The sequence below is a fragment of the Dermacentor albipictus genome, chromosome 5, assembly GCF_038994185.2.
Source record: "Dermacentor albipictus isolate Rhodes 1998 colony chromosome 5, USDA_Dalb.pri_finalv2, whole genome shotgun sequence".
Taxonomy (NCBI): Eukaryota; Metazoa; Arthropoda; class Arachnida; order Ixodida; family Ixodidae; genus Dermacentor; species Dermacentor albipictus.
The window spans coordinates 111,958,782-111,983,791 of record NC_091825.1 but is presented as its reverse complement, the minus strand read 5'-3'; the positions used below and the strand labels follow the sequence as shown (position 1 = coordinate 111,983,791).

At 50.3% G+C, this 25,010-nt stretch overlaps 1 long non-coding RNA gene across 1 annotated transcript in view; it reads right to left on the bottom strand.

The window, feature by feature from the left end:
• LOC135897038 (uncharacterized) overlaps positions 1–25,010 on the bottom strand; it is a 398,744-nt gene that overhangs the window by 87,620 nt on the left and 286,114 nt on the right. Inside the window, exon 2 of the long non-coding RNA XR_011514583.1 lies at positions 973–1,055. This is a non-coding gene — a long non-coding RNA (uncharacterized lncRNA). The remainder of the gene's footprint in view (positions 1–972; positions 1,056–25,010) is intronic.

Genomic DNA, 25,010 nt, shown 5'->3' with positions numbered 1-25,010 from the left:
AACGAAGACGTAATCCCCCGATGTGGGCGCGCCGGAGGGGAAAGCGAGCACGACGTCGTCGACGGGGTCGCCGCTGGCGATTCGAGCCGCGGCTGTCCTCGGCTCGATGTTTCGGCCGGCCGGGGACACGAGCCCGTGGCTTATAGTATATATAGACGAACCGGCCCGCAGCTCTTCTAAAAGCTCGCGCGGGCCCTACAGGCAACGCGTACTAGCTGGTCCATCCATTAGTAACCATTATTGTTATTTCTTATATACGTAACATTAGGATATACGAACTTTTACGAACTACGTCCTCAATTTGAAGCACAAAGACAATCTTTGTCCAACACATTGAGGATATTAGATGATCGCTCTCTGAGCGAACAGGCAGTACTAGAGCACCGTCCCCACCGATCATGGGCTCAGAAGGCAGTGAAGGCACTTTTGTGCTTTCTCAGAACGTCTGGTTTGCTGCGCCAGCGGCATTAACTCGAGTACTGTCCGCACACGTATCTACACCTTCTTTCCCCTTCTCTCCCTTCCCCTTCTCTCCCTTCCCCTTCTCCCAACCCCCAGCGTAGCGTAGCTAACGAGACCCTTGACTGGTTACCATTCCTGCCTTCCTATATATATATATCTCTCTCTTACGAATCACGTCTATTACTCATGTAGTGTCTGCGCCTTAGTTATATTGTACACCGACAGCCGTTTATAGGCTGGGTGCGCACCTTCAAGTGTGCGCGAAACTGCGCTATCTCTCTCTGTCTCTTTGCATCCCTATATTCCTTTACCACAGTGCAGGGTAGCAAACTGGACGTGCGTCTGGTTAACCTTGCCTTTCCTTTCTTCTGTTTATCTCTCTCCTTCTCTCTATATATCTCTCTCGCTCACTCGCTCTCTTGTGTGGGAAGTCTTATGTGATAACCCCCGCGCCCTATGTCCCTCACGGGACCCTGTAACGTATTTCAAATAAATAAGCAAAATATCTACCTTGAGGGTAGACTGGCGAAGTACGGTAGGTAAGCGGGAGGGCCGGCGAAGGAGGTGTTCGTGACGATGCTCCTACGCGAGTTCTGCATGACAAGGGGGGAGGGGGCAGGAATCTTAATTTGAGCAATATTTTTATTAATGACATAATACGCACATCGCCTGCAAAATTCATAATCTACGCCGATGACGCGAGCATATTCTTTCGCCGGAAATGATTTAGACGCCATAGTGGGCACTGCGAATCCCGCACTTAAAGAAATATACGAATGGACTGAGAAACGATGGTTTGCGTGTAAATGTTGCAAAAACGAAAGTTGTTATGCTCAGAGCAAGAGATGAAACCATTCGACTGGACAAAGAAATCTATTTCAGCTTTTTACTTCATCAGATATTGTTCCTACGTTTAGGAGTCTGGATGTCGATATTAACGACTGGAATGATCGCGTCATTCACGTCCCCACCAAACTACTATCTGAAATCATTGGTGTCCTTTCCCGCGGTCAGTATACCCTTCCCTGTAGCACCATGATGTAATTGTGCAACTCACTTTTTCAGCCTTTACTTATCTATTGCCATCAAATTTGGGGAAACGCGTCAGAGGAAAACTTAGCAAAGTTACTTATTTTGCAAAATAATTTTCTTAGACTTGTCGCAAATGTTCCTAGCTTGCATCATACCAAAGAGCGTTTTCTAAAATATAAAGTACTTCCCGTTCTAAAATTGTATGATGATCACCTATCCATTGCCTCGAAGCGCGAAAAAAAAAATACGCATCTTTATTTTGACAACATTCTAACTCATCAACACGTGAACAGGCCTATACGCAACTCGACAAACTGATAAATGGTTACTTCTAACACACAAAGAACAATATGGAAGGCACTTACTAGAAAATAATTTACCACGGCTTCTGAACAATTTGTGCACAAACAACATTGTTATTGAAACTAAAAGAATCTAGACAAAGACTTACAAAAGAATTGGCGAATATTTTACTTACCGAGATGTTTGCGATTACTGGCTAAATGTTTAATTGCTTTTCAATTACAGTGTTAAGCGACATATGTGGGTACTATTATTCCATCATTTCTTGCCACTGGTGTGTATATTTACGTCATCTTTTCGTTTCTTTCTTTTTCTTTTTCCGCGAAACACATCACGGACTCTACCTCAATTTAATTTTGCTTACTAATCATGCATTTCTGCTTATATCATGCTGAGCTTTGTATCGTTGCTGTGTGAATGTGTAACTCTCTGTATGGTATGGTATGAAGAACTTTATTTAGGTCCTGAGGGATCAGTCTGGGACTGATGCGGGCCGCTCCCACGTCGGTACAGAGAGGCCGAGCCCCTCTGCTATCACACGGGCCCTCTGGACAGCCCTGAGTTGGTCCGCCAGCACTTCACTGTGCAGCATTCGCTGCCACCACTGTTCACCTCGAGAACCATCACCGGCCAACGCCAAGCAGCGCCACAGCATGTGAATGTTCATTTTATTTATATTTTGCCTGATTTCAGGCGGCTGCGTCATAGGTGTCCATGACTATCGAGAGATAGCGTTTACCGGGAGCTCCTCGGCTATCATGTATATTGACGTGATGGCGAAATAAATTGAATTAAACTGAACTGAATTGAAAAGCGTACAAAGCTTGCCGTCTCGCTGCCTTCCATAATTTATTCACGCATCTTTATTTTTGGGCACACTTTGCGGAAGAAGTCAAAGCGCACCCTGTTTCGAGTCTTTCTGCGACCGAGCTCAGAATTGTCGGTACACTTTCATGTATTCAAGTATACCTCGTAAATAAATAAATAAATAAATAAATAAATAAATAAATAAATAAATAAATAAATAAATAAAAACATTTCATGCGGACATCTTGCACTAGACGTCATGCTTTGATTGTATCACGCTGTTCTAGTGTAGACTGATTCTGCACGAGTTGTTGATGGTTTCCTGCACATTGGCAAGCTGTGCAAGAGCCAGGATATCATGCTGCGCGATAGAAAATAAACTAACATAAATTGAGTTGAACAGTCCAAGGCCGTCAGTGCGTCCAATAGGTCAGGCGTGCAAGGTTTCTTTCTTCTTCTGTTTTCTTTTCTTCTTTAAGAGACACAAGAACGTCTACATGTCGCGTCTTTTTACAGTCTTCGAACGATATCGCCACCGTTTATAAAGGCACAGTCGTTTTTCAAAAGCATGAGACAACGGAAACAGAGACGCTCATGACTAACTATAGCTTGTGTGCGGTGAAATCAGCGTCTTTGTTAACCCTTCGTTCATCCTTCTTCGTCTGCGGCCGAGACAGTTTGTGGGACAAAGGACAAGTGCGTGTACGTAGAAGCGTCTTAACAATAGTGTAATGACGCGCGTGGATTGTGTATTGTGCACGTTAGACACAGTGGCCTTCACTTCACTTCCGCGACAGTTCCCTGCACGTTAGGGAGACAAAAGCTGTGTTGTGTTTGGCCACAGCAGTGCATAAGTGGGACCCAAAAATGAAATCCCTCCCCCCCCCCCCCTCCCCCGGATGCCTCACAAACTCAAACGAAGGCAGACAAGCATGGTGTGCCGGATTGGCCTTGGTGTCTCACCCAGCACGTGCTGCAGACACCTGATAGGTTGCAGTGACACTAGCCCAAATTGTGGACACTGTCAGTTGCCAGAGAGGCCTGATCACATATTTAGCGTTTGTCCCGCGTACGCGCAAGAACGACAGAAACATCAATCGCAAGCGTCGATATAAGTGGCCGCTGTGATACGAGTTTCTTTTGGGTCCTTGGCTTAATTCATGGCAGCGCTGCCTTGATTACAAATACCGCTATAGCTTTTACACAAGCCACTGGGCTATAGACGCACGGCTTTAGAGATGTCACAGCGTTGCGCACTTGTCATCACACCTACTGCCAAAATAATAATAATAATAATCGTTATAATTTGTCAGCCCTTCTCCTCCCCGTCCCATTTCCGCATTGTTAAGTAGCAGGCAAGAGCAAGCTGTAGCGAAGGTCGAACACTCTGCCTTTTTGTGAATAACCTTTTTTTTACTCTCACCCAAAAACGAAGATTAATATTTAATAATGAATATTTAGAGGTATAGTTACATACAAACGGCGCAGTGATTTCACACAAACTTTATTATTATTATAATTATTATTACAATTATTATTATTATTATTATTATTATTATTATTATTATTATTATTATTATTATTATTATTATTATTATTATTATTATTATTATTATTATTATTATTATTATTATTATTATTATTATACGACTATACGAGTACTGGTCCATGACTAGCCGTCTGCTGATTAAATCCGAATCACAGTTCACGAATGTACGTTAAAAGTATGAACTAAATAAATGCGCTGCGTCGCTCATTAATTACGGCGAAAGAAGGCGCAGCTCGTTGTAGATGATGTGCAGAGGTAGTGGACCAAATAATTCACTGGAAGTAATGCCGTCCTAATTACGACATGCTTGTTACGCCGAGATCCTTGCAGTTCTCTCTCGGTCACTATGCGAACGCTCAGCACATATACACCGCTACGAAAAAATTCCGACGACAGTTCGAGAATCTTGAGCCGCTCCTTTCGTAATTCTAATCGCTTCTCTGTATCAGGTGCTTTCATTGTCATTCTGTATGCGTTTTCATGCATCATCACGCGTGCGCACGCCTTTGAAAATGTGCGCTGGCGAAATAAACTGTCTCGGGAGGGTAAGATTCAACGGCCGATGTTCGTTAATTACCATTTCGCAACTGAAGCTCTGTTCTATACGCGTCTCCTCCGAAACATTCGCGGATGCGCAGCAGTTTCTTGAGCAACACAAGCCCACATTTCGGCACCGGGTGAAAAAAATGCAGGACGTAACGACTTCTAGACGGAAACAACAATGCCTCTTACTGCAGAATTCCGAGTTTGTATTTCTTGGAACTGGGGCTATATAGGCCCCACAGTGAGAGATTATACTTGTACTCGGTTATTAGTCAAACATGCTATTGACAACGTTCCCGTTAAATCATTTAGTTGAAAGTTCATCACCTACGATTTCTTTCTTTTCTTTTGCGGGGGGGGGGGGGGACATCATGGTACTTGTAATAATCGCGAAAATTCTTATATCTGCCGCCACTATGCGAAGTACGGTCAGGAAAATGTTAAATTTTGTTTCGCATATTTGATTTTCAGTGATGCTAGAAATGCTAAGACAGCTGTCGCAGAAGCCCGTTGTGGGGGAAAAGGAAAGAACCGACCGTTGTATTACTTTGTGTGTCACGTCTGCGGTTCCCGAAGCATGTCCAGCCACTCAAATGCAGGCGCGCCCTTGGCAACTACCTGACTTTCATCATACCTTGCTGGTGAAGGAGCGCACTGACACGGATACAGTGAAGACAAACAGGAAAAGACGAGAGGAAAACACGAGTGTCGTCTTTTCCTGTTTGTCTTCACTGTATCCGTGTCAGTGCGCTGCTTCACCAGCAAGGTATGATGATCACTCACCAACTAGCCAAACTTTCCACTTTACTGTACCTGACTTTCAGTTCAGCATCAGCGCGGTTGGACATATTTAACTACCGCAGTAACTTCGCAGCTATGGGATTGCACCGCTGAATGGATTTGAGCTCGCCACGGTGGCCGCATTTCGAGGAGGGGAGGGGGGAAATGCAAAAAAGAAAATAAACGCTTGAGTACTTAGATTTAGGTGCACGGCAAAGAACACCTGGTGGTCACAAGTAATGAGGGGTGCCCCACTTTTGGTGCGCCTCATAATGAGATCGTCGTCCTAGCACGTAAAACATCAGAATTAACTTAGTTAATTTGTCAGGAGGCTTATACCCAGGAAGAATTATACCGAGCCGTATGTCTTCTGGAGCCGCAAGCGTTCCCCAGCTGTCTCGGGTTAAAATAAAATAGTAACGAGATGGTTATTTCGGCACAGCGGTAGCACGGGTTCTGCGGGAAAGTTTGACGTCCTAATTGTGACCGACGGGTTCCCCGTCCATGAGCAATCAACGTCGTTGGTACTGCAAGCTCTGCTTTCAAACGTAAGAATTAATGAGCAAAAAAAAAAAGAACTTTGGGAGATAGCGTCAAAGGATCGAAACATAAAAAAAGTAAAGAATGGACAGAGAAGGAAACCGAACAAACAACGTCGACCGTGGCAGGAGGACGACAAACGGAGACGGGACGAAGAGGAGTCGCTGAGCAAAAAAAAAAAAGAACTTTCTGCTTTCTCGCTTTCCTGTCAAAAAGAGTAGACACGTCTGCGAATCCGAGAGCGGAGAGGACGAGAGAAAGGACAAGCACGAGACAAACTGCGGGGAGGGCTCAAGGAGCCGAAAGGATGGCAAGGGCGGATGGTATATAGGAAGAGCAGTGTGACGGCAGCAGCAGCGGAAGCAGCAGCACGAACAGCGGGAGAAGGCGAGGATGACCCCCTCCGCTTCCCTTCCATCCCCTTTCTCCCCAGGGCGGCGCGCTTCACCGCACAACGCCGCCTCGGGACGCTGCGTCGCCCGCCAACGTCCGCGCGCTCTCCCTTCGCGCACTTCAACGGACGACGGCGCCGCGAGGGGAAGCCACTCTTTCAGGGGAACGCGCTGGCTTGCCAACGTTGCGTCCTCCTCGAACGAACGCTCACCGTTCCGACGAGCCTGTGCGAGTGTATACCGGGGAAGGACAGACAGAGTTTACGTGCTACAGCCCGCACACGGTGTGATATAATTCCGCGTGTGTCACTTGCAGGTAGAAAATATGCCACTCATATTGCAGGCATCATGTTCCACGTAGCCGTTATAGATGAAACAAAATTGCGGAAGGACGTAAAGCTGGGCGGGTTGGTACTGGTTCATACCGGTAGTGGTTCACACTTCTCCAATAAACACACGGACGAGCGTTATCCGTGCCTCCCTTTCTTATCTGTGTGTTTATAGCACAACCCAGGGAAGTATAGACCAAAGCTCTTGCGGGTGGTCCGTGGCTACCGCAAACCTATATATCTGCATGTTGCGTGAAACGTACGGAATATCCAGCGGTGTAGGTACACGACGGCCGAGCGCTATCAACAGAGGCATTCGCACGCGCTGCTGTAGTCTCAGGAGCTGGTTTTTCGGCAACGAAAGATGGTATCTTGTAACAAGCCATTTTATTTCCCATTCTTCCTACCTTATCGCCTCTGGCTCTCAGTGGCCGGTCCTGACGACAGTCAAGACCGGCCACTCAGTACGACACAGCGGCGGCCGCTCAAATGACGTTACAAAACACTGGCCCAAGGGCCGTATTTTGTAACGATCCTTTTCACCTTTCCTTCTTACAAACCGTTCGTGCCAAAGGGTGGACTCCCGTGGTATGGGCGAAGTGGCGGCATCTGACGTTGCTTAAAAGGGCAGGAAGAGTAGAACGTGGAATAAATCGTTACAAAACGCATTTCCCGTATTTCATTTTATTTTCGCTTCATATACGTCGTGAATTACATGCTTGAATCCCGAGACAGTAATCGTTGCCCAGACCCTATTGACACACCCATGTAACTAGCGCAACATCAATCGCACGCAGTGTTGGTGTGAACTTAGAAAATGTCGACACATTCAGAATCTCATTGGGCCTGAGAGCTTAGAATGATGTTCTGCAATCCGATTTAGACACATATAAGAACAAACGAACGAAAAAAATATATGGCGTTTTACGTGCCAAGGCCACGATCTGATTATGAGGCACGCCGTGGTGGGTGGACTCCGGGATAATTTGAACCACCTGGGTTTCTTTAACGTGCGCCTAAATTTAGGCACACGAGTGTTTTCGCCCCCATCGAAATGCGGCCGCCATGGCCGGGATTCGATCCCGGGACCTCGTGCTTAGCGGCCCAACGCCATAGCCACTAAGCAACCACGGCGCGTGGAACGAACGAACGAACGAACAAACAAACAAACAAACAAACAAACAAACAAACAAACAAACAAACAAACAAACAAACAAACAAACAAACAAACAAACAAACAAACAACCAACCCCATGCGCTCAATTAGCATTCAAGATTTACGAGCATTCCTGCAAGGTTCATGTTCGTCTGTGTTAGTAAACAACGGTTTCATTCATTGATTCATGGTTACTGCACGGTACACCTGCTAGTCAGCCATGTGTCATTTGCCTAACGTATATCCTCTCCATAAATTTACAAGGCTACAGTAATTCAGTGTTCGTACAGTGCGCTGCTTCTAAAACAATGGCAAATGAACGAGCCCACCAATACCTCCTTCATCAAGGCTTCACTGCATACGACCAAATGAAATGGAAAATAAAGGGAACGTCCGCGTGTGTTTGCTGGACAAAGCGTAGATCACGCGGAACATCGCGGCACGTCCACAATCAGTGGACTGTAGTCCGGAAATAACGGTACTGCGAGGTGGGGAAGAAAAGGAAGCAATATAGGGAGAAAGAGACAAGGGATGGGGAGGACGAGCCGCAGCATCGATCGAAGCGCGCCTCAATCGACAGGAAGAGCGTGGGGGGGGGAGGGGTTGAGAAGGGGAAGGGGGGGGGGGCGAGGGAAATACGACGAGTAGTAGAAACGTGGCTCACAATGCAATACCGCCCCACTTCCCCCTCCGTATCCACTTCTCGGCGTTCCCTTCCCACCCTTCGGTTCCCAACTCCTTTTGTTTCCTGGCTCTCTCTTTTTTTTTGAGTCTTCTCCATATCGCTCCATCTCTTCTTTTTCTTTTGCCTTGTTCCTTTCTTTCTTCCGTCTGCCGCGCGCTGCCTCCCAGGAAACGAGAAACTTTATGAGCGCTAGAAAAAAGGAATAAGCGATAAAAATGTCAAAAAAATGAAGGATAGAACAAAAATAGAAACGAAGCATGCCGGAGAGAGCTGAAGATGACGCTTCTCCCGGAACGGACGTTGGAGCGAGAGACCGCAAATTTGATCCTCCACAGCCCTGTCCATCTTCGCTGCGCTGAGCGCCCGCGGGATGATGCTCCGGGATGATGGAGAAGAAGGTGGTGAGGAAAAAGAGTGAGGAAAGCAACAAAAGAGATGAGACGCGTCCTATACCCAGGGTGAAGCTCGGTTTATTGTGTTCCTTTCCTTGAATGATTCACGTAGAAATGAAAAATGGACCAAAGAATGGAGCCTCGCGGCACGGAAAAGATAAATGAGCTTGGCGCGTAATATGATTGGAGAGCATTAAACGCCTTCTTTTTTTATAAAGAAAGATGAGAATGAAAAAAAGAAAGCATGGGAAGCGTTCAATGTCACGAATTGTATGCCACCGTCTCACGTTGCCGCGGCATGTCTACAGCAGTGACACGGTATGCATGCACCTGGCGGTTTTCGACGTGTGGGTGTACTATATATATTTTCCCCTCGCGTTAACGGCGCTTACCTGCGGTTCCGGAAAATCATCAAGATGACCGTTTCTTGTTATCGGGAGCTGTGATGCGAGGCTCCAGCAATGCATTCGCTTGCTGTATGTGTTTTTTTTTCTTGTTGTTGTTTTCTATCATATCTTTATTTCTCTTTTTCGAGTCAGGACTGTCATCTGGCCCTTACGGGTGTTGTCAATGGTGCGAAGAAAGTAAGAAGCGGGAAACTGCCCCGAAAACTGCTCAGTAGCGTGGGCCAGCCACAAACTGAGAAAGGATAACCGTTGTCGAATTCTATGGTGTTGTGCCACCCTGCGTGCCTACATCGAGGCAACGGGCGCTTCCCCTGCCCACCTCGTTCTTCTGAGGTGGTCGCCCTTGGTGACAACCTCCACAGTTCTAGAAAACTGCCGAACCCTTTCCGTAGGTTGAACTGAGGAGTCCGGGGGCACACAGCACCACGGGAAATCCACTGGCAGCCTTCAGAATTCCACAGAACTGCTGACCCCTTGCCGCGGATACCGGTTTGTGCAGCTTGGACTACTCCTTCGACGAAAGAGGAAAGCGACGCGGTTGACGTCAGCACCGGCCCTGCCTCGTCCTGGCGACGATGGGACACCCAAAGGGATTTAAGGCAGAGGCGGCCCATTGTTAGAACAGAGAGTCGCCACCAGCTGCCCAGTCAATCTGGTGCGCTCTTCGGCACCGCTACTTGTAAGCTATCACCTGCTACATGTACATATTGTATAAAACTTTTCATCCCTTCTTCGTCTGCTCCTAGAGTCCGTCTCTTGTCTTCTACCCCGAGTCGCAATAATGGCTAACAGTGGCGGCTGTGTACCCGTAGGTGGAGTTGCTCTTTACAACAGTTTTGTGCTACTACAACAGTTTCACTGTAGTAGCACAACTGTTGTTCAAAATTAGCGTTGTGCTTGTGTATTCAGGGTGTGTATAATCGTGTACCCCCCCCCCCCCCCCCTCTCTTTTTTTCTTTCGCCATAACTGGTTTTTGACAAGGTCAGCCAACAAGCCCGCATCGCAGCCGTCGTCAATCCCCCCCCCGCCCCCTTTTTTTTAACATATGTGTCCCAGACCCTATATCCAATACTTCCATTTGTAATAAGAATATGAGAGCTATGGGGCGGATGGTTTCATTTATCGCTGGGATTGCCATTTGCGGTCCTTGCCAAACGCTTCGGATTCACCGCGCGAATAGCACAGAACTACCGCCGGGTCCTTCTGCAGGCCTCGTAGCACACAAAGATCAAATTCTGGGGTTTTATGTGCCAAAACTACGATGTGATTCTAAGTATTGGGACTCCGGATTACTTCCGACCACCTGGCGTTCTTCAGCCTGCCCCAAATGCACGGCACACGGGCATCCTTGCATTTCACCCTCATCGAAATGCAGCCGCCGCGGCCGGTATTCTATCCCGCGCCCCTGTGGGCTTCACAGCGCAACACCAAAGCCACTTATACGTCATGCACGGCGGGTCACCCCAAGCTAGTGAGGAGCTAGTTTCAGAGAGGGCCGAGCTCTGCTTCTCGAAAGATATGGCACTACGAAGCAAATGAAGCCTTTACGACGGCGTTAGGATTACTGGTGGAATTCGTTTTTCGGAGTCGAGCGTCCCGTCAAAGGGTGGCTTGCTTTTGCCGCGAGAGCGCCTGAAAACGTGGTAGCTGGCCTGCGCTATAGCGGAAGTTTACAAGTCGACGCTATACATTAGCTTAGCGGACCAACGCTGTCGTCCGTCTCCAATACCGACAGTTGCTTGCTGATGACGAGTTGAGATCGGGAGGTTGAAGTTACATTGATGGCTTTATTTACATTTGTACAAGGGGCATTAAAGCACGCATATTTACATGATTATATATACTGGGGCCATAACGGTAGCAGGTTACATGTCTGAGCAGTTAATACATCACTGCATCGAAGCGTACATCTACGTCATTATGGGAATGCCTTACGTGTTGTAAGAGCATACTCGAAACACCCAGCATGTCCGCTTAAATGCCGTCTCTCTTCCGTAGATCCCTATAACCAGCAAAACGGGTGGTGTCACGTCCCGCCAATGAGGTGGCCCAAAAAACACCGTTGACCCAGCTCTTCGTGGCCAGATGACGCAACAAAACGTTCCCCTTCGATCACTAAGCAATGAACAACAAGTGGAAAGGGACATAGTTTAGCATCACGCGATCAGCATCCTATAGAAATGGCAGGGACGAGGCACAAATATTTGCCCGAAATAGCGACACTTCTCCTAGTTGACGCACCTCAATTAGCTGGTTCGCCGAGAAGTTTTTCGCTTTAGTAGATATTCATGATTATATTGCGCTTATTGTTACACTGACGAATTTAAGTAAAGGACAGGACGAGGTCGTTCGTTGCGCTACATACGTAGACGTCCTATCCTTCACTTAAAATCATCAGTGTATAACACTAAGCGCAATATAATCATGAACGTCCACCAACTAACCCCCTTCATTGCTTTACTTTAGTAGACGCTGCCGACCACTTCGCCATGCTTACGCAACCTCCCGGTGGAATGCTGAACTCGTGAGTAGTTTCATAAACCTGACAAAGCGCAGAGAGCTTCCGATAAAATTTTGAGGTAGGCTACACTTGCACGTGCATGGAGCACGTACTGTCGGCCATTGGGCTCGAGTCAACGGCCATAAACAAAAACATTTAAGATTGTGCCCATGTCTCTAGTTCGCAACCTGCAACTTCAGGATGGAAATGGAGATGGCGCAATCCCAGATATACATGCAGAGCGCATGGGAAGCGTACATAACTCAACTTCTCCACGGAAAACAACTTGAATGCGCAGAAATGAGGGGTAGAAAGTGGGGGGGGGGGAGGGGGAGGGTCGAGGTTTGGGACAGGAAGATTCAATCAGGATGCAGCCGGCGAGTGCGGTCGCTTTGAGTGCGGCCCGCACTGGAGGCTTCCGCTTCATCCCTTTCTGTCGCGGACCGCACAAGTGAGGCGACGAGCTGCCACCGACGCCAGGATTGAGGGGCGGAACCGCGACAGAAAGAAAGAAAAAGGAGGAAGGGACGGAGGGAAGGTTACAAATTGGAGCCCCATTGAAGCAGCCCACCCGAACTCGCGGCCTACACTGCGCATCCAGTGAGGGGTCGGAGCCCGCGCAGCGGCAGACACGTCGACGCTTGGCGGCGCCATCAGTTTCGAACATGAAAACCCACTTGCTGCAGCGAGTTATCAAATTCCTTTTGCTCGCTGCAGCATCAAAAAGAGAGTTTGAGCAGGCCTTATAAGGTATTCCAGTTTGCGGAGTAACGGCCCGAACACATGTAGTAGACGTGAATGACAGCCGGAGCGTTGGTAGCGACATCTTGCGGCCATCTGTTAAACCACACCGGGCTAGAAAAGCTTTTTGTGTTTCATGATTATCTTAAGATGGAGAAAAGAGTCGCTGCAAATGCACATGATTGCATTGCTTATGGCGTTGCGCTGCTGAGCTACAGGTCGCTGGTTCGACTCCAGCCGCGGCGGCCGCATTTCGATAGAGGCGAAATGCAAAAAAAAAAAAAAACACGCTCGCGTACTTATATTTACCTGCACATGAGAACCACACGTGGTCAAATTTAACCCACAGTTCGCCACTATGGCTTGCCTCATAATCGGATCGTGCTCATGGCACGTGAAACTCCAGAGTTTGCGTTAATTTAATTATTGTGTTGTTTCCGACGTGTTTACATCAGTGGCTAGCTAAGTAACACATATACCATCGTTGCAATAACAGTTTCATGCGCTTTGATTGATTTGAACGTCACAGTGTAGCGCCATTGGAGATGTTACTTGCATCTAGGTCTCCGGTATTTCGTAAAGGGTAATTAATACGTTATGCAGACAGGAGTCCGAACTCTGAGAAGAGCACCTATAGCCAGGCTTTTACAAAAATGAACTTGCAGAGAGAGAGAGAGAGAGACGAGCGAAGACGAAAAGCTAGGGAGAGTGTATACGAACCGCCTATGTGTTTATTGTAAGCCACTCTGCCTTGTTGTATACACTTGCCTTTCTAGCTAATATAAACTTACATTCTATTCACTAAGGTCGTTAACAAGTCTGTTTTATTTTTGGTACGTCGGAATCGATAGACTTTACTTTTCCTTGTGCACTGCAAGGTGAAGCGGCATCATCTCTTTTCTCTTGACTTCTTTCCGCTGTACTACTTTCTTCGCCGTTTCTCCATGTGTAGGATAGCAAATCGAGCGTGCGGTGGGTCAGCACAGTTCAGACACAGGTCGTTCTCGTTGAACTTCCTGCCTTCCGTTCTCTTTTTTTTCACCCTCTTTCTCTCGCTGAGCAGAAGGCTGAGGCAGTCTATAGATGGTAGCTGACATGCTAAAGCCACAAGTCCACACGCCGTCAATTGATAATCTATCGACTTAAGAGAAGCCGGCCCACAGGTTCCGGCATGCACACTCAGAGGACGGGCGGGAGCGAAGTCGTATAATGAACCTTGAAAGCGAAGAGACATGGCAAGCTTGACAATTAACAATAGCCTTTCGAATCTACCTTAAAATCGAAAGTGTAGACGTGGACGTCGCGCTTACATCACAAACGTGGGCGACATACGAGGAGTCCACGAAGTTTTTTGTCGTGGAGTTCCAGATTTCAGAGTTTCAAAAAAAAAAAAAAAACGCTATGCGGTTCCTGTATGAACTGTCGTCCGACCCCGCTATTTTCATTTCGACTCGTATGCGATGCCCGAGTCTCGCATCTCTCACCGCTAACCGGCAGGTGATAACCCACGGCTGCAGCCCCAACGTCCCATGAGTATTTCACCCAGAGTCAGAGCTTCGCCCTTCGCACTGCCGCTGACACTCGCTCCAACTTTTTTTCTTTTTTTTTCTCCGAATCAAAGCAGCAACCGCCGTGCGCCCGCGTGCAACCGAGTGTTTGCGCGCTCGCGAGGCCCCGGAGTGACTGCTGCGTGCCGCTCGCGCCACGGGCTCGGGGACTCCGACGGATGGCTGCACACCGGGGTCGCCAGGACGTGCGTGTGCTCGCGCCGGCGGGCTTGCTCGGTGAAGCGTGGACACGGCCGGAGAATGCCACGCCGCGCCGCGCGCCGGCTCCCACGCCTACCCGGCCTGACGGTCGAGGCCTGCGGCGGGACGCCCCCCTCCCCCTCCCCTCCCCCCCCACCCTGTGCGAGGGCGGAAGCACGGAGGCGCGCTCACAGGAAGTGCCGCGGCGATCCGACCGCTCGCCCGCTGCGGCGCGACCTCGCTCGCTCGCTGGCGTGGAGCCACGGCCACGCTCTCCCTCTGCCTCTCCTGGAAGCCCGGGAGACGAATTCACAATCGTTCGTTAGAACCTTGGGGCCGAGTTATTCCCCAAAGCTTTTTGTCGCTCGAAATTGCTGTTTGCCGTACGTACACAACAATACGAGTTGGCTAAGGTTAGGAACGCGTCTAGCGCGTGGCGTTTATTTGCGAATAACGGGCCCTGGAAAAAAACGGCAAGGACAAGTGCATGCGCTGCGACGACGACAGACCCGGCCATAAGACCCAACGCGCGGCGTGTTGGTCAGCCGTAAAATTGGGTTGCAGCTCGCTGAGAAAACTTGGAAATCGCGGTATTTCGCGAATAAAGGGAAATTTGTTCGTTGTTTCGTACACTCAGCCTGGAATTCCTCTTAGCAGTGTGTTACTGGTACGGGGAAGTGTCAACTGCTGCTTTCAATTGGAAGGCAGGTGCGTTAGCCGCGAGAAAATTCCAAAGTTTTCGTTTATCTTGTTTCTTCCGCTTCTCAGTTTTCATTCTTTCTTCGTTTTTGCAGCCAAACTGTATACCTCCAGCGTCCAAGAAAATTTTCGTGTCGTAAGCAAAAAAAAGTCCCCATACGTGGGCCGATCTCGAAGATAGTGCAATGCCGGGACGAACCATGGCGGAGGTGCAGCTTCGCTGGTCATCCTTCTTCATGGAGTGGAAGGGCACCGAGTTTTTTTTTTTTCCTTTCTGAGTCCTGTGCCCCGTAAACTTCGAAATTAAGGGGGTACCAGTCCATGTACAGCCGTACCCAGTTTGCCTGCCAGCATGACACTGAACAGCCGATACTACTGCACGTTTTCGTCAGTTCACAGTGTCACGAGATTAGATAGATAGATAGATAGATAGATAGATAGATAGATAGATAGATAGATAGATAGATAGATAGATAGATAGATAGATAGATAGATAGATAGGGGGCAGATAGATAGATAGATAGATAGATAGATAGATAGATAGATAGATAGATAGATAGATAGATAGATAGATAGATAGATAGATAGATAGATAGATAGATAGATAGATAGATAGATAGATAGATAGATAGATAGATAGATAGATAGATAGATAGATAGATAGATAGATAGATAGATAGATGACCCCGTAACACGGCGGACAGCTGGGTGCCGTCTTATGTAAGACTGAGGACATTCAGTAAAAAAATCCAATTGCTTCATAACACTTTCGCTTTTTGTTTTTCCGAGCCTGGCACGGTCCAGCGAGAGACGGAATGAAAGTGTGAGCACGGCCGAGGGAGCCGCGGATGGGAGCTGCATGATGCGACTGGGCGCTCTCCCCACACCGCGCTAAACGCGTGACGCGATGGGCGGCGGCACCGCTGGCACTGCGCACATGTTTCCGCCGGGGACTTAAGCCTCGGGGCTTGGACCCCGTGCGCCTGCACCGACACGTGGCACACCGAACGCTCGCCCTCGTGGCGTCGCCCTTTGCCTCATTCAAACCCTCCTCTCCCGTCGCTTCCTCCGTTCCCCGCCTGCTGTAGAGGGAGAATTAGGCCAGAGGCGGCTGCAGGCATCCCTTTTCCCGTCGCGCTTACGAAAGCCCGTCATGGTATGCGTTGCCTTTGGTCTGACCGTGTTGTGAACGCCACCGTGTGCCGCTGCAGGGCTGAAACGCTGGACATATACTCGAGGAGAATTGCGGGGAACGGGGGGGGGGGAGGGGAGAGGGGAGGCGAGGCATTATAGTAGATCCCTCAGGCTGGCAGATGTGGCACGACGTATGTACTGCTCGCGTGTGGGTGGCACGACTGCTCGTTTTGCGGAATTGTGTCTCGGCGTTGCGTGCTTCTGAAGAGAAAACGCTGTAGGGATCGCCGTTGTTGTTTCCTGCGCGGATGGGCGTAAAAAATATATAAATTATGGGGTTTTACGTGCCAAAACCACTTTATAATTATGAGGCATGCCGTAGTGGAGGACTCCGGAAATTTCGACCAGCTGGGGTTCTTTAACGTGCACCTAAATCTAAGTACACGGATGTTTTCGCATTTCGCCCCCATCGAAATGCGGCCGCCATGGCCGGGATTCGATCCCGCGACCTCGTGCTCAGCAGCCCAACACCATAGCCACTGAGCAACCATGGCGGGTCGCGGATGGGCGTAGGAGGACTGCTTCATGTGAGGGAGCGAAGGCTTCGTGCACGAGAGGAGAGTTCGCCGATGATGGCGCGTTACAAGACATTGCTTCAGGCGTTAAAATTTGAAGACCCCTGCATGGATGGGAATAAGATGTGCTGAGAGCACGTGGCCCAAGTGTGGCGCATCTGCATCCAAAAAACTTCTTGCACGATTGCGTTCTGTCATTGGCTCACCGAATGAGGAAATAGCAAAACAACAGGCAAAGCAACCACAGCGCCTTACGAAACTCTTTGAAATGCGGGCCTGCTTTTGATTGGCGCAACTTTGAACGTGTGCAACTTTAACAAATTACTAGCGATTACAATGACGCAAAAGCAGTCCCATAAACATCTAGTAAGATTTAAGGCTGTGTTCTCCAACACTGCTACCCACCCCTCTTTTTTTTTCTTTTGTTCCCAACAACACCAAGAACAATCTCCCAACAATGTCCAGTGAGAGTGACCTCCGAACGACTTGTCCTGCTTTCCCAAGGCGACACACGTGGGACGGCGCTTTCACATGGCGTGTCACATAGTGACGTGCTGCACGCGCGATTTTCCCGCAGCTACCGCTCTGTAGCGGTGCGTAGCCGCGTTTCCGAGCACGCATGTGAGGGGCAAGCGAGTAGCCGCTCACACGCCAAGCGCGCTCGCCTCCACGCCGGCTGTTTGCGTTTCCCATCTGGCGACTGGCCGGGGGAGGTCAAGCGGCGCTTGGCCGAGCGACTCGCGTTAGGGCGACCGCTGCTGGGCGAGCGGGCGGTGGGCGCACACGTCACGCCACGCTACCACGCCCACGCTTGCCGCAACGCCGGGCGCGAGCCCACCCCCGCACCCCGAGCTCCAAGGGCGCCCAAGGCGGGAACGTCCGCACCGAATCCCGCGCGGTCGCCCGCGTGCTCGCGTAGGTGCGCGCATACATACGCGGGTTATTACGCAGTCGAGATGGGACACGGCCCCAGCGCAGATGCTGCGAACGTCGCTTCTCACGCGGCCGTATGCGTGAGCATACGAGAGAAAGGGAATGAATGAATGAATGAACCCTGGGGTTTTGTGTGCCAAAAACACGATTTGATTGTGAGGCACGCCGTAGCTAGTGTGGCACTCCGGTTTAGTTTAGACTGCCAGGGGATCTTTAACGTTCCCCCGATGCGCGGGACACATATGCGTCTTTGTATTTCGCCCTCGTCGAAATGCGGACTCCGCGGCCGACATTCGGTCTGGCGACTTCGCGCTTAGCAACGCGGCGCCACATCCGCTAAGCCACCGCGGCGGCGTAGCGAAAGAGAGGATTAAATAGCCCAAGTGCAAGCCTTCTCAAAGCCGAACGAAGCTACTCGCCTGCATGGGCACCACAGCTGACTCTGGGACGTCTCTATATCTTGGTTTACTTGAGCTGGGCGCGAACGGGTCGAGTCAGAAGTCGAGTTGACCAAGCCCGGCCCGACCCGCCTGCGTTTACGCGCATCTTCTCCAAGCGGGTAAAAGTAGTCAAACAAGCCCTGTCACGTTCGTTGAGCGAACTCGCCTTGGTGCTCGTGCGTCAACGACACGCTGACGCCCTTATAGGGTATTTTAAATCCTACGATCGGTTTTGGACCCGACAAGCCTACTCGACCCGACTTTATCGGGTTCATGTGAACGTAGCATCTGCAGTCAGCCTCCTATACTGTGTAACCCAAGAGACTTGAGTGAGAACATGCAAAATGCCCTTTCACAAGGAAAATGTCACGTAGTCAAAGGCTTTCACAATGGACCTTATATCTTTAAGAGAAAAAAAAAACACAACACACACACGCGCACGCACGCACACGCACACACGTTAGTGCCTCTTGAGCCTCCTGTGCTGATGAATGGTGAGGTCTGTAGTCTACGATCCTGTCTGCATACTAAATGCCGCGGCCGCCTAATTGTGATGATGTGTAGGATAAGGATGGTCATTGCTCTTCAAATCGAGTGCGGTCACATTACAGGTAATCGATCTCTGCTCAATCGGCTGCGCGCGCTGCATGACAGTCGGCGACTCCCGACTGACATTTCGGATCGGGCGGAACATATCCTCGTGACGAGGGGAGTCTGCTGCGGGCAGGAGCTGTAGCGACAGGATCGTAATCTTCACGGACGCGCGACGCGACGCAACCAAATTTTTTTTTTCTCAGCGACACTCGCGCCTCCAGTGGCAGAGGAAATGACATTGTTCCTCATATCCATGTCTCTCGGTCGACGTCGCGTGATTCTTCCAGCGCGTGTCGTCGTCGACGGACGCTGCGGATCTTATCCGAGATAGCTCGCTCTGCGGTGCGTGTATAATGACGGCACGGAAGGTGGAGACGGGAGAGGTTGCCCCCCTCGAGGACGTAACGAAAGCGGGAGGGAAGAGCTCGGACGGAGGGGATCTCGCTGTGCTGCGTGCGAGGGACAAGGTGGCAAGGCAGCAGCAGCGGCGGCGGTGGTGCCGAACGCGGCGCGGCGTCTCCAGAGGCGCGTCACGCCGTCGGCGCCGCCACACCACGATCTCTCTCTCTCTTTCTCTCTCTCTCTCTCTCTCTCCTGACGCTGTCCGTCTGCTTGCCTGCGTGCCGCGGTCAGCCATCCGTGGCGGCGGCCGCGCTGGGTCACGCATCCCGTGCGCGAGTCCATAAGGCATAAATTAATAGCCGCCAAGTACTGCTTCCCAGCCCTCCCTATGCACGGTGCCCGGGGCCCCGCGTCTGTAGTGGCACACGGACGCTCGCGCTCGCTCGTGGTTTGCGTGGAAAAACGCGCGGGATGCAAGACCGCCGAGCGTTGGAAAGCATCGATTGCGCTCGTCGCCGTGATGCTGCGGCTTCCCCTCCGCAGGGGCCAACTATAGATGCCGATCTGGGCCGTCCTGGGTGTGCGTATGCGGTGTGTATGCCCGGCGGGGGCCGAACGCGCGCATATGCATGAGCGGACCGAGAGCGGAGAACTGTCTGGTGGTGGCTGGCTGCGTGTCTGTACGCAGGCACCCGTGCGGCGGGGTCGTGCTTCGTTGCGGCGAGTGGTGCGGACGGTGTTTTTTCGAGTGGACCGCGGGCCTGGAGTGCTGCAGCCGGTCAGTGGGCAAGCTTCGAGGATGTCCGGGGCTATGCAGCAAGGAGTGCAAGCGACGCGAGATCTTGCGTGCATATAGGGACGCGTCAAAAGTTTAAAGTACTTCGCGCCGACTATTCGAGTGTTGTATACGTTTTTCGGTCGTTGTGTGCATGTGTGTGTGACTGGGGGTCTGGATGACTTTAGTGGTTGAGTGGCGTTGTCGCTCGAGTGAAATCTCGTAGTCTCGGTTGTGCGTCAGGCTTTATAGTATATTTAGTATTTCTTCATGTGTCAGCAACTTCTAAATATTCAGATAATGAGTGCCTGGTGGTCACTCCTACCAGATTGGGCTCAAGAGAGAGAGAGAGAGAGAGTGTGTGTGTGTGTGTGTGTGTGTGTGTGTGTGTGTTCGGGAAAGAACGGCAGGGAGGTTAATCAAAGAACGCTCGGCTGGCTACCCAACTGCAGGGGAAAAGGAAAAGAGACACGAAAAAGAAAGTAAACAGAGTGGGGAAGAAAAGGTCAGCGCACTTCACCGATTCCCAACTCATCAGTGAACCGAGCTGTTGCGACAGGGACAGGCTGTCACAGCGAACAGCACCGATCCTCTCCAGAACACCTACTTTGCGATGCGCACGTTGTCATGGTCCGCTATGTGCAGCACTGCCTGCTGTGACCGCCGAAATGCGTGCACAGACTTCACCCCTTCGGTGTCTGCGTCCAGCACAAAAAACCTGCGCCTGGCTCCCAACTACGCATTGCCATAAGGGCATAGGTTCGATATCCAGTACGGCAGGTGGGCAATGCTTAGTTTATCTTGGCCATGTGGTGGAGGGCGAAGCTCAGCATGAATTGCATGGTGCTGTCGACATGAGAGCATAACATGTAACGGAAAGGATGGACAAAGAAAACCCGGTTTCGAGCTCTTAAGTCGCTCTCGCAGTAAAACGGAAAACTATATATGGTCAATAAATGCGCCATCCCTACAAAAACATTTGCGACAGCGAAGACCGCAGCAATCTCCGAGTTGAAGCCCAGGTGTACTTGCTTACTCCCTGCAGAACTTCCGCTGCTAGGATCCCATCCTGTGCCATGTAATCGACTCATTGCTGAGTGTCACACGCAGAGGCTACGTGATCGTCATTTGAAGGACAGTGACATAATGTGACGTTGTGGTGATGGTGTAGAAGCAAACGTTGTCAAAAGTGTGAGCTCATCGAACTCTTTATTGGGGAACTTGTTCCCGGAAAGACGACTAAGTAACATTAAATCACAACGTTAACACAAAGCACAGTCGTAGGTCGTCGACCTTAAACTCAAAGGTGAAGTCTGTCTGCTATTTACACATGTATCACTTTACACATTCAAGTTTAATCGCATGAATACATCATCGCGTAATACACAATAAATAAAGGTAAACTTATTCGATACCATAGCACTTCTAAGGACAATGGAGAAATAAAAATAAGGGAATTGTCTTGCTTTGCAGAAAATGACTCACTAATGCCGCGACATGACTGGTATACGAGAAACAGAATGCAGGTTGCCGTGAAAAAGGTTGAGGAGCTTGACAAATGTATAAGGGAAGCAAAACTCCCTTGCAACAACGCCAGTAAGAACTGGCACAACATAAACGAGAGCAATCCAGTCAAGCTATAACTTAAATTTGATTTAACTTAGTTTCTCTCGACATGGCTGTATAATTTCTGGCACCGAGTCGCCCGAAATATAGTACTAAAAATATCGCACCTTCACACAACCAACACTGATATAAATCAGTAATGTTAATTAACGAACTAGATCGAAAACGTCATTGGTCGTACTTTCTTTCCTCCAACGTTCTACTGCTACGACAAAAACGAAACTACAGGTTCTCAGAACGCATCGGCTATAGCGAAGCGAAATTGATATGCACGCATCTCAAAATGGGTGATTTATATAGCAGATCAACGTCGAAACGCTAGGGATGCTGCAAGTACATTCTGTGGTTCATATGAAACACGTTATGCACAAAAATACATGGTTCGGTTCCTTGCACCGTCTATGTACAGGAAGCAAAGATTATATATGCGATATAATATAGCATGATTCCCTTCAGAATGAATGAGGCTGTTTATTACCTGCGGGCAAAAAAAAAAATAAATAGCACGCCGCCAGCGCTACCTCTATCGCGCGCATCTGTAACAAATTTCGGATATAGCGAACGACTTCGCTATATCGAGGTTCAGCTGTATGAGCGCGAAGCGTAACGTGAGCGCGCAAGCTTTTCGGTGCAGTCTTGTCGCTGCACATTTGACATGCGACCGCGAGTGCCTGAGCTCTGACGTTTGCCAGTCAAGGCAGGGAGTAGTGACATGCAGTCGCAACTAGCCCGGCAGGTTATACGGGCGGCACCACCCGCTTTATGACGCAAAAGAGACGACGCCTATACCGCCCAGTATTCCTCTCCGTGTCACGGGTTAAAAAAATATATATATATTCAATGCAACAGTGAGAATCAGAGAGAAATTGGGCGCGAAATCAGTCGTCGCTCGCGAAACTGAAGAAACGCGTTTCCGCCGTTGCGTCGGCGCAAAGGATGATTCCACGCTCGCGTGTACGTGTACGAATGCCGTGCTCGGAAGAAAGAAAGAAAGAAAGAAAGAAAGAAAGAAAGAAAGAACAAAGGAAAGAAAGAAAGAAAGAATAGGAAAAAGAAAGAAGAGTGCATGACTCGGCCTGGGGGGGTGGGAAGCAGAAAGCGAAAGGAATGAGGGAAAATGGTATCGAGTAGCACGCGACGGGCGCAATAACGCCAGCTCGCGCGAGAGAGGGCGAGAGGCAGCTAGCCAAGCCAGACCAGGCCAGGCCCCCCCGGAAACCAGCGAAGCGTATCCAGGCCATCTTGTTGGGGTGTCGAGTTCCTCAGCGCGGCGGCGGCGCTGCCCTCACTGCTCAATGGATCGCGGCACGCGGCAAGCTATACACTGCAGACAGAGAAAGCCAAAGAGAGAAAGAAAGAACGAGCAGCGCAACAAACGAACGCGAGAAAGAGCGAGAGTCCTGCGCGGTGACGTTGTCTCGGAAGAAAGACCGGCGCAACGGATACCAACAACGGCATAGCGTCTCCGAGGAGGAGGCATATGAACAAAACGATGCGCGCGCGCGCGCGCAGTAGAACAGGTTTCTCTTGAAAGCGAGGGACAGCGGTCCGATTCCCGGGTGCGCGCGATTCTCGTACGGCACGCGTGTAGACAACGCGGCGGAGGATTACTTGTAGGTATGTATACATACTTTGGCGCGCGCTCACGTGAAACAGAGAGCGAGGGTGGGGAAGCCGAGGGCCGATTTCTCCGAAACGCCCAGGGCGCGGCGGCGGCGGCGGCTTCCCGGTGGACTTGGCTCGCTCGGCGCTTCAGTGTAGACCCGCAAGACGCCCTGCGCCGAGCTGCTGCCACGGGACTCGGCGGGAGACTTTCGCCGAGACACCCGGTCCCGCGAGCGAGCCCGTGTCGCGCGCCACGGCGCCCCATAATGCGGCGCGCGCGAGCCTTCCATCATGTCGGATTCGCCGGCCGGGCGGGCGGGCGCCACGGCTACGGCGCGCTTTGCATTGTTGGCCCACTTGGGGACGCGGGCATCCGTCTTGCTTTCGCTTGCCCTGCAGCAGCAACCTGTCTCCTGGACGGAAAAGAAATGTGCGGTCCATGCGCCAAGTCTCTGCTGTTGCTGCCGTCGAGTCGTGGCCGCCGTGGATGGAATGCGTGCGATGGTTGGCGTCTTTGGGAGCTTAATTTACGAGGCGCCGGACGTCTGTCAGCTGCGCATGAAAGTCCGCCCCCCCTACTACATCCGTGAAAACAAGGGGGCCACAATTCGGCTCGCGCTTCGTGACGAACGGGGCGATGCAAGACGTCAATGTCAAAGCACGAATTCGTGGAAACTCGGGGCCTGTTTGGGGCACTGGTAACTACTTTATCGCATGCTTGCGTTAAGGCTTTCTTCTGCCCTACAAGGCCTCCGTCTCTGCAGTGTGGGTCAAACCTCCCGTGTAGCCGACCAGACAGTGGGAAGTGCTATTACTTGTAAGTCCGCTCGAAAACCAAATGTGATGAGAGCTACCCTTAATGACCGGTTGTTGCATCCATTCAACGTCGCTACCTCGCATGCCATCCTCACGACCACTGGTTCATTGCGTTTTACAGCATGGTCTTATCCGTCGTGCCACACAATCGCGGCAATCGGCCTACAAGTATACTTATCCGCTGGACATGCTTCCAAAACGATCTTTTAATTAAGAGGTGTTAGATGGGGAAACGGGGTGCGGCTTTCGGAGTCTACAAACTGCAAGTCGGTGTGCGGAAGTTGCAAGCTGCAATTTTTGTAACAGAGGATGCGTTCATATGGCAGGCACTAACGCACAAAGAGAACGAACTTTTCACAAAGCCGCTTCGTCTGATGTCGAAGGACACCCGTCGGAGAGGCCTAAGAAGGACTAAGACAAAGCAGGCCGGAGCGTCGGGGATGCGGCACGAACGGGGAAGGTGAGGAACGGTTCGTTACCTCGAGCTTATTGGTGCGGAAAGGGTTTTACACACCCAACGACGCGATACAAGCAAGTGGCGGTAACGATTGTAATGTTAGCGTTCATGCAGCGTACAGAGAGCAACCGACACGTTCGTTGTGTCCAGGTAGGAATGCTTTGTATTATTTCAACTGCGTTCCCCGGGCACCGTCAGCTTGGAGGTGGGTCTCCGCTGCGCGGTATCATGTAGGCAATGTCTTTTCTGCCGGCCACTGAGCCTCGATCGCCTCCTCTTTACAAGTACACTAACTCTTGCCCGTGGTGCGGGTCATGGCCTTCATTGCCTCACGTAACATGGGAGTGCGCCAAAAGACCTCATGCCATTAATTCGCCTTTGGTACTCACCTTGCTAAGGGAGCCCTGGGAGGCCATCCTCGCTCTTGCTGACCTCGAGGCCCAGAAAGGCCTCTTGGACCAAGCTGGGCGGGTCTCGATGGCCACTGGAGTCTTGGAATAGGGACCCACCCTGCAGCGCTCCCTTCCGCCATTTTCTTTTTTGCCTCATCAATAAATGTTTATTCCTCTCCTCCTCCTCCTCCTCCTCCTCCTCCTCCTCCTCCTCTTTCTCCGTCTGCCGTTAAATTGAAGACGAACTGTCAACCA